Source organism: Myripristis murdjan, chromosome 20 (assembly GCF_902150065.1).
Source record: "Myripristis murdjan chromosome 20, fMyrMur1.1, whole genome shotgun sequence".
NCBI lineage: Eukaryota > Metazoa > Chordata > Actinopteri > Holocentriformes > Holocentridae > Myripristis > Myripristis murdjan.
In genome coordinates, this window is record NC_043999.1 from 19,634,627 (window position 1) to 19,647,787 (window position 13,161).

The window sequence follows — 13,161 nt, forward strand, 5'->3', positions numbered from 1 at the left end:
TAAAAGGTAAATGAAATACATAGAGATTTAACAAAATTGTAACTTCATTTGAAAATGAAACAAATAAGTAAACAGTACATGTTGATTCATTTCCTTACCATTTCTTTCTTGAGAAGAGTCATCGGGTCTCAAGCCTAGATTGTACCTGTTAGAATCACAAGAGGGAGACATTGGTGGTGTGTACATACAGTATAATGTCCTCATTTCTATTTGCTGAATGGAGTATGTATGTATATATGTATGCTTAATTACTCAGAATATTACAACAGCAAACAAAAATACAACTACTTTGTGTTGTAGCAGCATTATAGAATTATATTTTGCTTTATCAATCATGTACAAGTTACATTTGTGCTATTTTTTGAAATATATTTACGGTCCTCCCTTTTGGACAGTAAATTATTTAATTCATATATTATATTATAATGCATATTTGGAATTATGAGTGTATAACATCGTCATGTGAATGATAATGACACTCTACAACAGTGGTGATCTAAGTGAAAATGTTTTATATCAAAAAAGAATAAAACATTCAACTAAAACACAAAACAAGAACAGTGTCAACAACAACAAAAGTTAAACAGTGGACATCTACACTGCTTACTTCAGGCTCTAGTAAGACTGGAATAGAGACAAGAATGGAAAAAAGGTTAATTGGGAGTGATATTTGTTCAGCTGCTTTTTTTTTTTTTTTTAATTGTCCCATAAGGGAAACTTGGCTTGCAGGCAGGTAAAAAAAAAAAAAAATTAGACAAATATCAAGACGAAATCACATATAAAACAAGACAGACAACTCACAAGCAACAGTCAAGTCCGGCTGAAATGGTACCACTAGGGCTGTGATTCAGTATTGTGCAAATTAAGCTGGGTTACTGCTCTTGGGACAAAGGAGTTTCTGGGCCTGTTATACTTACAAAATGGAACTCTAACCCTCTGGCCTGAGCGGAGAACCTCACAATTGCAGTGGAGGGGGTGGCTTTCACAGTCTAATATAGACATAGCTTTATGAAGAACCTGCTTCTCTAAGATGTGTGTCAGAGACGTCTGCGGGGTTCCAATCAGCTTACCAGCTACCTTCACAATATGGCCCATTTGGTTTTTGCCCCTGACACAAATGGTGCCAAACCAGGCGATAAAAAAGGTGAGTGCAGATTGAATAAAGGACTTATAAAAAAAAGAGACATCACTGGTCCACATTAAAAGAGTTCAACTTTCTCAAGAAGTACAAATGTTGTTGTCCCTTCCTGCAGACAGCCTGAGTGTTAACATCAAATTTTAGTCTGTTATCAATCATTGTTCCCAGATACTTGTACTGGTCAATGAATTCTATTTGACTCCCCTTAATGTATGTGGGTAGAAGTAAGCAGGTTTGGGCTCTTCTAAGGTCAATGACCATGTCCTTAGCCTTAGAGGAATTAAGAAGGAGGAAGGACTCCTCCTCCTTGTTCATGTGACTGGTGACTGGCAAAGTAGGAACTGTCCAAAGTTGTCTACACTGCCATCTAGTGGTGTACAGACCACTCGTGACTCAAGTATTAAAAGACATTCAACAGGACTCACAGTGCTAATCATAGCTCAGACTGGGGCCTAGTGCCAAAAGTTTTTGTTCTTTATGAGCCAACAAAATTAGTTCCTGGAGGACAACGCCACTTCTTGATATAGTGCTACTATCCATGATCTACATTGCCCTTACTACAGAGAGCCTCAGTGTCTAATAATCTCTAATCAGAAATGACATAAAAATATTTAGTCTAAGACATGTTAAGTGTCCTTAAGGGTACTTTTTTGGGCAGGGTTTTGGTACAGTCATTTCTCAGAGGTTTAAAACAATCATTGCTATCTCTATACAAACCTGGTAATTCTGAATTCACATCTAGAACATTCATCTTTCGAATGTCAGTGGAAACCCTGTTTGTACTTTTAGTTTTGTCTGCAACTGTTCATACGTAGTCACAATGAAGGGTTTACAAAATATGAATACTATTAAGGTCAGTCTTCTGATATTACTGAATGATGACTAATGCCTCCATCTTAAAGACTTGGCAGTGCAGTGGTAGTTCTTGTCACAGAGTACAGTCATTCTTCATTCTTCTCTTTTTTGCATGTATCGACAAAGAATGACAAGAAGAGAGAGATTATGATAATTACAAGACAGCTGAGAATGGGACCCTCAACAGAGAGAAGTTATGTTACACTCTGGAAGCTCAGTAATGCCCTCAAGGGCTGGACTGGACTCTAAACATAAGGTGTGGAGTTGTGAAAGTCGTGTGTGGGTCGGAGTTAAAAGAAGTGCACAGCATATGTTATAAAGGGAGTAGCACTTCCTCCAGTGATGTATAGGACCACATTATCACCTTTCAGACACATCACACTCTCCCTGATGCACAAACAATTGTTCTTGACAGCTATCTTGACCTTTGGTTTCTTGGAAGTTGTAAATCCAAGACCCGCTGGAGCTTTACCTCAGCACGTTGTTATTTTCATTCCCCTCCGTCCCTTCTTCACCCTCCTTAGCAAATTGATAATGTCTCATTTATTTTCAATACATGGCTGTATAAGATATTTCTCTACAGGATATGACTTTAAACTTAAGCAACTCAGGTCTTGGGGATGTTAAAGCATGTAGGTTTTATCTCTTACAGACAGAGGGAATTTTCTCTCACAGCATCTTGATTCCGTCTCATCTGCCTTGCATTTGAATTCATCCAGTTCTGAAGATTTTCCCCTTAGCTGTGAGAATTGTGCCTTACGTATGTCTTGTTTCAAGTGGTTTGGATGGTTGCTGTTATGGTGGAGGAGGTTATTGTGTTCCATTGATTTGCTGCAGGCTGAACTTGATGAGCTGAGGTCTCTGGTGGAGCAGACTGAGAGGTCACAAATTGGCTGAGCAGGAACTGCTGGATGTCAGCCGAGTAGTCAGAGCTGAACTCTCAGCTGCTGCACTCTTAGGTAAAACGTACAGAAGGTGGTAGGTTTAATTAAATAATTGTACTGAAGTGTTTTAGTTAGTTTGACACAGTTCACATCGAACTGAAGATGACCACAGTATTTGCTTGCTAATATTGAACACCAGTTTGTTGAACCACAAGACGTTTGAAGGTGACACAGCCCAGTTTGAGCATTAAGTGGAATAGACTATGCAGGAATGCAAAAATACTAAAGAGAAGGCCAAGAAGGCTATTACTGATGTTAATAACACCATCAAGGTTTAGTACTGTTTGGATGAAGTTGAGCAAGTCATGAGAGGTGGCAAGAAACAGGTTCAGAAGTTGGATGCTAGGATAAATGACTAAAGCTCACTTTCCACAGATGCCTACTATTATTTTATCTGTGGTAGAGGTGATGGTTTGCAAATACTGTAGGAAATTTTATTGTTATCTACATAAAAGAAAAGAATGATGAACTGAACACCTAATCTTACAGGTGAGGGTACTGGAAGCAGGAGTGGAAAGGAGGGTAATGATGAAAGGAGTCCACAAATATGAGAGAGACATCAAAGAGCTAACCTATCAGGTATATGCACTTTATCTGCCATATTCCAATGAAGCTTCTGCATGAACTATTACAATAATACATAACTCATCATTTTTCGACATCATTCAATTTTGGTTAAGGCTGAGGAGGTCCAAAGGAATTTAGCCCAAGTTCAGGACTTGGTGGACAAACTGTAGCTGAAGGTCAAATCCTACAAGAGAGCTGCAGAGGACACTGTAATTACTATAAAAGTGTCTGCTGATATTATGAGTTTATTTCAGATGTTGCCTCACTTATTAAATTCTTAAACATTATTGACTTCACATGAGGAACAAGCAGAGGAGAGGGCTGACATTGCTGAGTCAGAGTTTAACATGTTAAGAGCCTCCAGGCTCAGGCAGGTGCAATTCTAATTTCCTTTCCATATTTAATTTGAAAAATCAAATCTGAATCACCCTTATTACTTTGAAAAGTCGAACTGGTCAAATAAGTTTTATCAGTTGAACAGATGAAAAATGAGGAAAACCCTGGACAGGACACCAGCCCACCACAGAGTGGACATAGACAGACAAACACACTTACATTCACACTAAAGGGTGATTTGCTGTTTTTACATTGGCACTTTGGCTGCTCTCAGTCAAACTTTGCTGAACTGATTGGCATTACTTTTAAGCATGCCAAGTTGTGCTGGGACCTGCTCGCAAATGGGCTGCAGCAATGTGAGGGGGCTGCGTCATCATTCATTGGTCAGAGAGAAATTGAACAGCACTGAAACAGAGCTGCTTACAACCAGGAAACCTCGATAGAGACAAGTTGTTGATAATCTGACCAGCTCATAGCACAGAGCAGTTTTAACTTTGCCGCTGTTGCAGCATGACACCAGTGTCCATATAGTCTGCTGTTGATAGTGATGAAGTGTGTGGGGAAATGTTTACATTACATGTGTAAGACATGGTAACAGGGACACTGTAGGGGAAGATAAATGTGAACAGCTGTGGTCAAACCTGACAACAACTATACAATTTAACATATAGACCTATCACCACTGGTCTTCTAGGATTTTAACATGCCCCATGTTTATCTTTTTTTTATGGCTAATGAAATGTTGTCACTAATTTGCAGATATATTTTCTTAATCACTCAGTAGCGGTGGTGTATATACTATATGTTGCATTACTGTATCTTTCAATATCTCTTCTCCATATAACGAACATGTTTATAGAATAATTTTCTCATGGTTATAGTAAAACTGTTAATTCAATCATTCAACCTTCCCAAATGACGTCCCCCTCCTCTTTACACTTGTGGGACAAAATGGAATAATAAAAAAAATTCCAAAGCCATGACGATTTGTATGACAATCCAGGAAAAACAAAGTGCAATGGCTATTCATCTGTGCCACTTGTACATGGTGTTTCATTTGTATCAAGTGTATAACCTCTAATTCTGGTCATTTCAAACTGAACACCAATTATTTGACTTCAAATTAAAACATATGGAAGCTTATCACTGCTGAGGGGAAACCACAGCAGTATTTCAAATTGGATTAGTAATTGTATAAAACACACTTTGCAATCATAATTAAATAGCATAGTGCTTAATAATTGAGGTTCTTTATTTCTCAAAAAAATGAGGAAGACTGAAACAACACTAACCATCTGCAACTGCAAGTCAAATAGTACATTGTCAAGCACATGGCAGTGTACTAGCTGTTATTTTACATTAAAAAGATGAGAATGACAACCATTTTAATTTAAAATATAATAAATAAACAACAAAGGCAGATTAACCTCTGCATCACTGCTATTTTCAGTTTCTACTCACCCCTGCTTTGCTGATGAGTGATGAAGGGGTTGAGACGCTGACCAGGGATAATGTTTGATCACAGGATGGCAGACAGACACAAACAACATCAGGCATCAGAACCAAATGATGAAGAGAGAAAAAGATGATGTGACCCCATTTATTTCATCAACTTCATGGGTTCTGAACAACCACCCTAACAAGAGTGCAAGACAGCTGAGAATGGGACCCCTGATAGATTGCTATGTTCAGCCCTGGTTGCCAATTAGAGACACGCAAGGTTAGAGAAGACCTGAGGTGCAGAGTTAGGAGACCTGAATGTGCCTCTGTTGAATGCTGCAAAGGTCTTGGAGGAGATAATTCTTTCTCCCAACTGTATGTGAGCCAAAATATCATTTTGTAGACAGCCACCTTGTGAATTCAAACTTTTATTTCACATTCTTACTTTAATTTTCAATAAAATATTCATCCTTGTTACACTATTCTGTTGATTTTAAGATTATGGTAGACAAAAGGGTTTTAACTGGAATATAAATACTGATAGATTTTACCTTTGTAAATCTTCAGTGGGATGGCACACCTTTAAATATTTGTGAGTATCATAGGCTTGTAGTCATCCAGACACTGATTTTATTTACATCTCATAAAAAGAAACCCTTACTTGTTTTCTCCATACTTTTTTTCTCCTTCAATATTACCTAATTACATAACTTTGCAAAGCTTTTAGCTTTGTCTTGTGTGTTTGTTTGGTGGTACAGTAACCTGTCCAGTGTTGACTTGGATGTGGAGTTAGCCTAACAAGGGGTATTATGCTTTCAGTGAGTACACTCTGTGAGCTTACACAGTCAAAGGAAGGCAGTAGAATGAGTCAAGGTGAGTCCATTTGTTCATGTACATCAAAGAAGACTGAAATGAACAGTGCAGCCATAACTCAAGACAGCTGACTGCGGAACTGTTGACAGGGACAGGTGTGTTCACCCCTGGAGGCTAATTGAAGAAGCCAAGACTAGAACATGGTTGGAGGTGAAAGATGCTCAGAGTAGAAAATGCTTCTGTTGATCAGTTCAAAGGTACTCGAGGAGATAACACTTTCCCAAGAATCTCTGGCCCAAATTATCACCTTGCAGGCAGCCTTACACTTTCCCTGATGTGCAAATATTTACTTTTGACAGCTGTCTTGACCTTAAACACTTAGTGGAAAACCTTATTGCCCTTAGTCAACACATTGTTATCTTGCAGTAATTTCAAACAAATTAAGCATTTTAAACACGTGTATTTGATATGAAAACTACATTTAGAGGCTGGTAATTCTCCAGAATTTAAAACCATAAAAGAATGAAAAGCAAACACATGCACATCTCATAATGACGCGGTCACTGCTGCAAGAAAGGACACACTACTTAAGCTGATGTATTATTTTATGTGTGGCCTAAGTTTAGGATTTATTGACAATTAATCAGTTGAAAGTAGGCAGCAGTTGCAACAGGCAGCCAATGTGGAGATCACACTTTCATGAATGCTTCATGATCAGTGGAGAGGAATGCAGAAACAATTTCACAGAGTTATCTTTGTCTGCAAGGGTACACAAAGGGAAACAATACCAGACCAACAATATGGAATGTAGGGTTATAAAGAAGCTGTTAGTTTTAGTGCCAATGTATAGGGTGGTGATCTTTTGTTAGTGAATAACAGCTGCAGCTGTCTGCATCATAAGAGCTTAAACATCTTTAGACGCTTAAACCAGGTTCTCGATGTTCCAAAGTCTGGCCAATTTGCAGAGGCTGACTGAGCATTTGGTGTTTCAATCAGGGAAGACTAACATCAAAAAAAAAAAAAAAATTGACAGAATTGCTGAGAGAGATAACATATTTACTGAAAAAATGAGAACTGAGGGATAAGATCTTGCGAATAGCAGAACCATTTGAAAGGGGGAGATGATGATGAGGATTATTTGAGAATGGCTAATATCCTTCACCCTGTCAAGTTACTAGACCTCTATTCTCACTTTACAAACAAGCTTTGAAAATTTTAGACCAGAAATCACAAAAATGGCACTACTGCAAAATCATTGAAAAATACAATTTGTTGACTTTTTCCAATTTTATAAAGTTCTCCTTCCTAAAAGTTGTTTTTAAGTGTTTAAATGGACTGGCCCCACAAGTGATGTCTCAGATCTTTAAAAAGACAGACGACTCTAGGACAATGACAAGGATCAGAACCAAGCAGAACTGTCAAATTCCAAGATGCAGGACAACATTTGGCCTATCATCCCTCTCACCTATGGAATTCCTTACCATCTGAAATTAAATCTCAAACAGAACTAAAGAGATTTAGTTTGAAAGTTAAACATTGGCTCAAGAAGCAGCAGAAATGTGAACATTAATTTTCTACTAAGCCATTGTCAACATAATAGCACTTTCCTAATGTTTAATGTCAAATTCAACTTGTGTTTTTATCTGTAATTGACAACTGCAATTGTGTTTATTTATCTATTGTATTATTCACTGCATTTGTATCATTTAATTTTTTTTCTGTCTTCAGTATACCTCATTGTATTCTAAAAGCCTGACCAGGGACAAAGACTGCAAATTAGCTGAAGCTAGACGTCTTATATACATCACATTTTCCCTTTTTTGTGGCAATGTTGTATGTATCGTGCCTGTCAAATAAACATTAAAATAAAATGAAAATAAATAAATAAATGTACATGAACAAAGTGACGACTATGTGACTGGAAGGCAGAGGTAATCTCTGGGAGGGAAATCTCTGACAGTGTATGTGCCAAATGGCAGCTTAGAGTACCCAGTCTTCCTAGAGGCACTGGGTAATGTCTTAGTGAGGGCACTATCTGAGGACTCTGTGGTTCTTCTGGGTGACTTCAACACTGACATTGCCAACAATGGGGAAACTGCAGGAGCAACTGCAGCAGCCCTCATCTGATGTGCTGCAACATCCCCAGTCTCCTGAGCTGCAACAGCCCTAGTCTCCTGAGCTGCAATAGCCCTAATCTCCTGAACTGCAACAGGCCTAGCTTCCTGAGCTGCAGCAGGCCAAGTACCCTGGGCTGTAACCGCCCTCGCCTCCTGTGTTGCAGCAGCCCCCTGTCATTCAAGCTGCAGTCCCAGTCCTAGTCCCAGTCCCAGTCCCAGTTCCAAGAGCCCAAGCTGCAGCCTCAGTTCCTGTTCCAAGAGCCTGTATGGCAGTTCTAGTCCCAGTCTTCAAAGCTCCAGCTGCTGCTTCTTACGCTCGCTTCCAGTGTCTGCTCGCCTGCAAACAGAAACTGTCCAGACTGTGTTACAGCATGCATCTATGCCAGCTGGGTTGGCATAACCTCACCTTCCTAAGCCCATGCTGCAGCAGTTCCAGACACGAGAGCCTATCACGGAACCAGAATCTGAACCTGACCCAGAACCTAAAACTGAAACAGAACCTGAACCTGAACTTCTGGGTTCCAGTGTGCTAGAAGTGTCCAGTTCATGTTTCCCCTGTGGGGGTCCTGTCCCGTCCTGTCTTGAGTCTAGCCCTTCTGCAGCCATGAAGCCAGAGCTCCCGAATTTTGCTCTGTAAATCATAGCTTTGGCAGCTATGTCTCCAGAGTCTCCAGTGGTTCCACTTCCTGTTACTCCTGCAAACCTGTCTGCAGCATCACTGGTGGCTCTGCCTCCAGAGTAGGATGCATCCCCTGTGACTCCACGTCCAGAGTCACCCCACATGGCAGAGTTTCAAGTGGTGCAGTCTCCTGTGGCTCCATCTCCATCTACATCTTTGGTGGTCCTGCCTCAAGTGGTTCCTGAGGTCTGGCCCTCAGCCTCCTGTTTGTCCAGTTCCTCTTTCCTCAGCCTGCTCTTCATTCATTCTGCATCCTGATGTAAAGTGCTCTGGCCACCCTCCTGACTAAAACTATTGTGGTTCCGCAGCTCTTTGCACCCACCTGAGCTCCATCTGGCTACCTGAACTTTCCTGGCCCATGGACTGCCAGTTTTAGCAAGCACTTCCTAAGCAATTTCTGAGAGCACTGAGTTTGTAAATAAACAAAACTACTCCTCTCCTGGAAAATTGCTTGCACAAAACTGAAAGTACAGAAAAAAAAATGTTTTTTGGATGAAAACAATGGATACTGATCACTCATAAGGCTGCTGTGGGCTTACTTTAACTAGTTTCAAATTTGAAAATATGGTAAAGCTGCAGACTTTCAGCTACAAGGGTGATGTGCCTTGAACAAACGTTTCTTCTGTCGCCGCGCTGCTGATTGCAGCAATAGAGGCACTCACACAAATGTGCTGCAGAATGAGCAGTTTCAGAGAAGCTTTAAATTAAGTTGTAGCTGTGAGGGGGTGATGAGGTAGGCAAAGGAGGATCTTATCAGGCCAATGCTGCAATTTAGAAAGTTCAATCTAGGCAAGAACAACAATCTCGATATAAACTGTATGGTGGAAAAAGACCTACAGTTGACTCTCACATTACAAGGGGTCATTTTACCACAAAAAATGCACATACAATTACTTATTGTAACTTTAAAGATACCAACTGTAGTTTGTGACCAGCAGTGGCTAGGGATGGTTATCAAAAAACAGTGCCATCAGGTACTAACCGAATTATGTTGGTCCTACCATGTCTCAAAAAATGTAAAGAAAAATGGGTTAAATTTTTGACACTTTAAGGTACTCATCAAATGAACGTTGTTTATCCAGTCTATTACCAATGGTGTTATTGCATTCATTGTGACTTGACAGACCAATCCAATGATATCGTCCAGTGATAGGATACCAGGTACTGTTCATTGGCTAATAACATTGCTAACATTAATGATTGCCTTGTGTTAATGAGCCATAAGTGATGATTGTGTGGGATTATTTTGTATGAGATTATATATTGTTTTTGAGAAAATACTACTCATTCTGCCTTTAAAGACTTTTAAGACTATAAGGGCATCTGTCTTAGCACTTGATTTGTTATTTATGGGCAAACTATGTATGGGCTTTACAAATAACTTTTGAAGTGAAGGACACACACCTTGTATTTGGGTAAGAAATTCTCAATGTAAACAAAGTCAAATGTGTTTGCAAGAAAACTACATTGTGGCTGGATTCCAAAAGGTTATCATTCAAACCCTCAGTCCTTAGATCACATGACATAATCCATGATGTTTAAGTCTCTGATATTATGAGGATCATTTTGTGTGATGGAATCATAAGTGCTTCAACAAATTGTTGAAGGAGTTCTTAATAGGTCATGGGGTTACCAAAATTCAGCTTTCATCCTCTTGGCAACATACTGTTACCAAATTTCAGTGCAATCCTCAAAATCGATTTTGAGACTCTGTATGCTGGTCCAAAACATACCATAGCCAGGACCTATAACAATGAAAGTAAGAATATTTTCATTTTGAGGGACCACCGATGGTATGGTGCACATCAAATTTAATTGAAGAACTCTGAAAATTTGGGTTACTGATTGGTGGACCCAGGTACAAAGCTGCCTCCCAACCACACAAAAAACTGTCCTGAATCTAGTTTGAATCACTTTTTTGAGATTTGAAAGGCAAACCCCTTCACTCCTCCACAAACTTCATTCACAGATAACCTTGATGTACTCTTGCAATCTATCATTTTGTACGGTCTAAGTTTGATTCACTATGCCATTGTGCCCCACAAACTATGTATCTCAGTGTGCCAAAGACAGCTACTAGGAATGCCATGTGGTTACATCTGTGCTCAAGGACAATAGGAAGGAAACTATGTGCCACTAAACACCTCCTAATCCACAATTTGTTTTCAAGACATGAGACTTGAAACCTTTACTGGCAGCCTATAAATAGAATGTGATAAAGACAATGCATACAAAAAAAAAAAAAAAAAAAAAAAAAAAAATACAACCTCTGCCAACTTATAATATCCACAATATATACTACAACAGTGATGTACTTAGCAGTCATGCAAGGTACAGGTAGGTTTATACATGTCCCCATTAAGGTATATATGAACTGTCTGGTGATGATATAGAACTGTGTACTAATACACAAGACATACTACATAATAATAGTAGGACTATCTATCTATCTATCTATCTATCTATCTATCTATCTATCTAGTATTAAAGAATTGATTCAAGTCAAGAAATAAAAACAAAATATGACATTATAAAAAGACATCCTTCAGTGATACAAGATACACCGGAGACAATGTACATTGCCTTCACCAGATCATGAATTTGGAAAAATGTCCCATTAAAGCACTGACTCAATACATGGATTGGACAAAGTACATGAATATACTTTATTCGTTGCTCTTGAAATGAACTTGAGACAAATACTACTACGACTAACAATAATAATAATAATAATGATAATAATAATGCTACCACCACCACCACCACCACCACCACCAACAATAATAATAATAATAACGATGACTTAAGAAATTGTTGATTGAGTAATTACAATGTTTTAGCACAGATGACTGAAAAGTCCTTAGAGCAAACAATGAAGCCTGTAGAACTGCAAATATGACAAAAAAAAAAAAAAAAAAAAAACCTTAGGTGTGAGATGATACTTGATAGTCACTGGTACCACAAACTAAAAATAACTCTCCATGTTAATCTTTTGAGAATAAAACATTTCTTGTCTCTGGTGAGTATGGAGCAGTGTTTTTAGTGGATTTGAGAATGCCAAAGTTAGGAATTACTATTTGCCTTTATGTTGGACTGGGGAACTGGCAAACAAGTTCTAATTAAGGTAATGCACATAACTCATACTGTCATCAGAGAAACTATAATGGTCACAGGCTGATGCATGTGTCAGCATTATTTAAAGTGAAATCCTTCTTCCATGTTGTTGCTTTCTCCTTTTATCCCCCATGTCTCAGAAAACTTGTCTTTGACATAGAAGCTAACTGTGTTTTAGAGCCACAATTAATACTTGAATTTTAACTTCCACTCCCTTATGTAAATGAACTGAAAGTGAACTGTAGCAAGCCACAATATAAACACTGTCTTTAATTTCTCATGAAGAGAACTCACTCAAATGTAACTGATTATTGGAAATTAGAATTGCATCCACAATTTTTAAAGACAACTTTTGTAATCACAGCAGTGCTGGTAATTCATTCATTATTTATGAAAATAAAGTACTGTCTCTGAAAACTTAAAATGAAACAATATAAAATCCAATGTATATGATATTATTCAGAAACATGGGTTATGACACCAATATAAACTTCATCACACTGTGGCACATTTGAAATGTACTCATATTACAATGTTTTTGATTAATTTTGATTCATTGTCAGCGTTACATTTCTAGGACGTGGCTTATGATGACATCCCACATTGAACTCCTGACCAGCCTGTTTCTAAGCTTGGAAGACAATCCATCATGTTCTCAAATTTAGATGGGTCCCTGAAGGTCAATCAAAATCATATGACAGTTCTGATCTATGGAGCTATAGAGTCACTCACCCCTGAAGACACCTACGTGCTTCATGGAAACCTGGACCGCAGCCTCATTTGGTAGGAAAATGAATGGCCGGGCAGCATTCATGTCAATCTGTTGAGACTCAAACATTGTCAAGAGGATGGGTAACAATAGTGCCATAAACCTCATTAAACCTTTACAGAAGAACCATTTTATATCAGGAAAGGTTGTGATGAAAATGCAAGCAGTTGCTTCAGTGATTAATAACGTAAACAAAATAATGTATTGAGCTCTAATATATAATATATCATTTAGACTTTTAAAGCTAAGTTTCTAAGAAAATCTAAGAAAATCAATACAACAATGGAAGGTCCATATCTATTCAAGCAGCAGCTTGAAAAGAACACTGTGGTCCATATTCCATATAGAAAGGATGATGAAACCCATCAAAAGTGTTGATAGGAGGCCAC

At 38.5% G+C, this 13,161-nt stretch overlaps 1 pseudogene; it reads left to right on the forward strand.

Annotated features, from left to right (window-relative positions):
• Nucleotides 1–1,117: 1,117 nt before the first annotated feature.
• On the forward strand, nucleotides 1,118–8,743 carry LOC115379251 (myosin-8-like; annotated as a pseudogene).
• The last annotated feature ends 4,418 nt before the right edge of the window (nucleotides 8,744–13,161 follow it).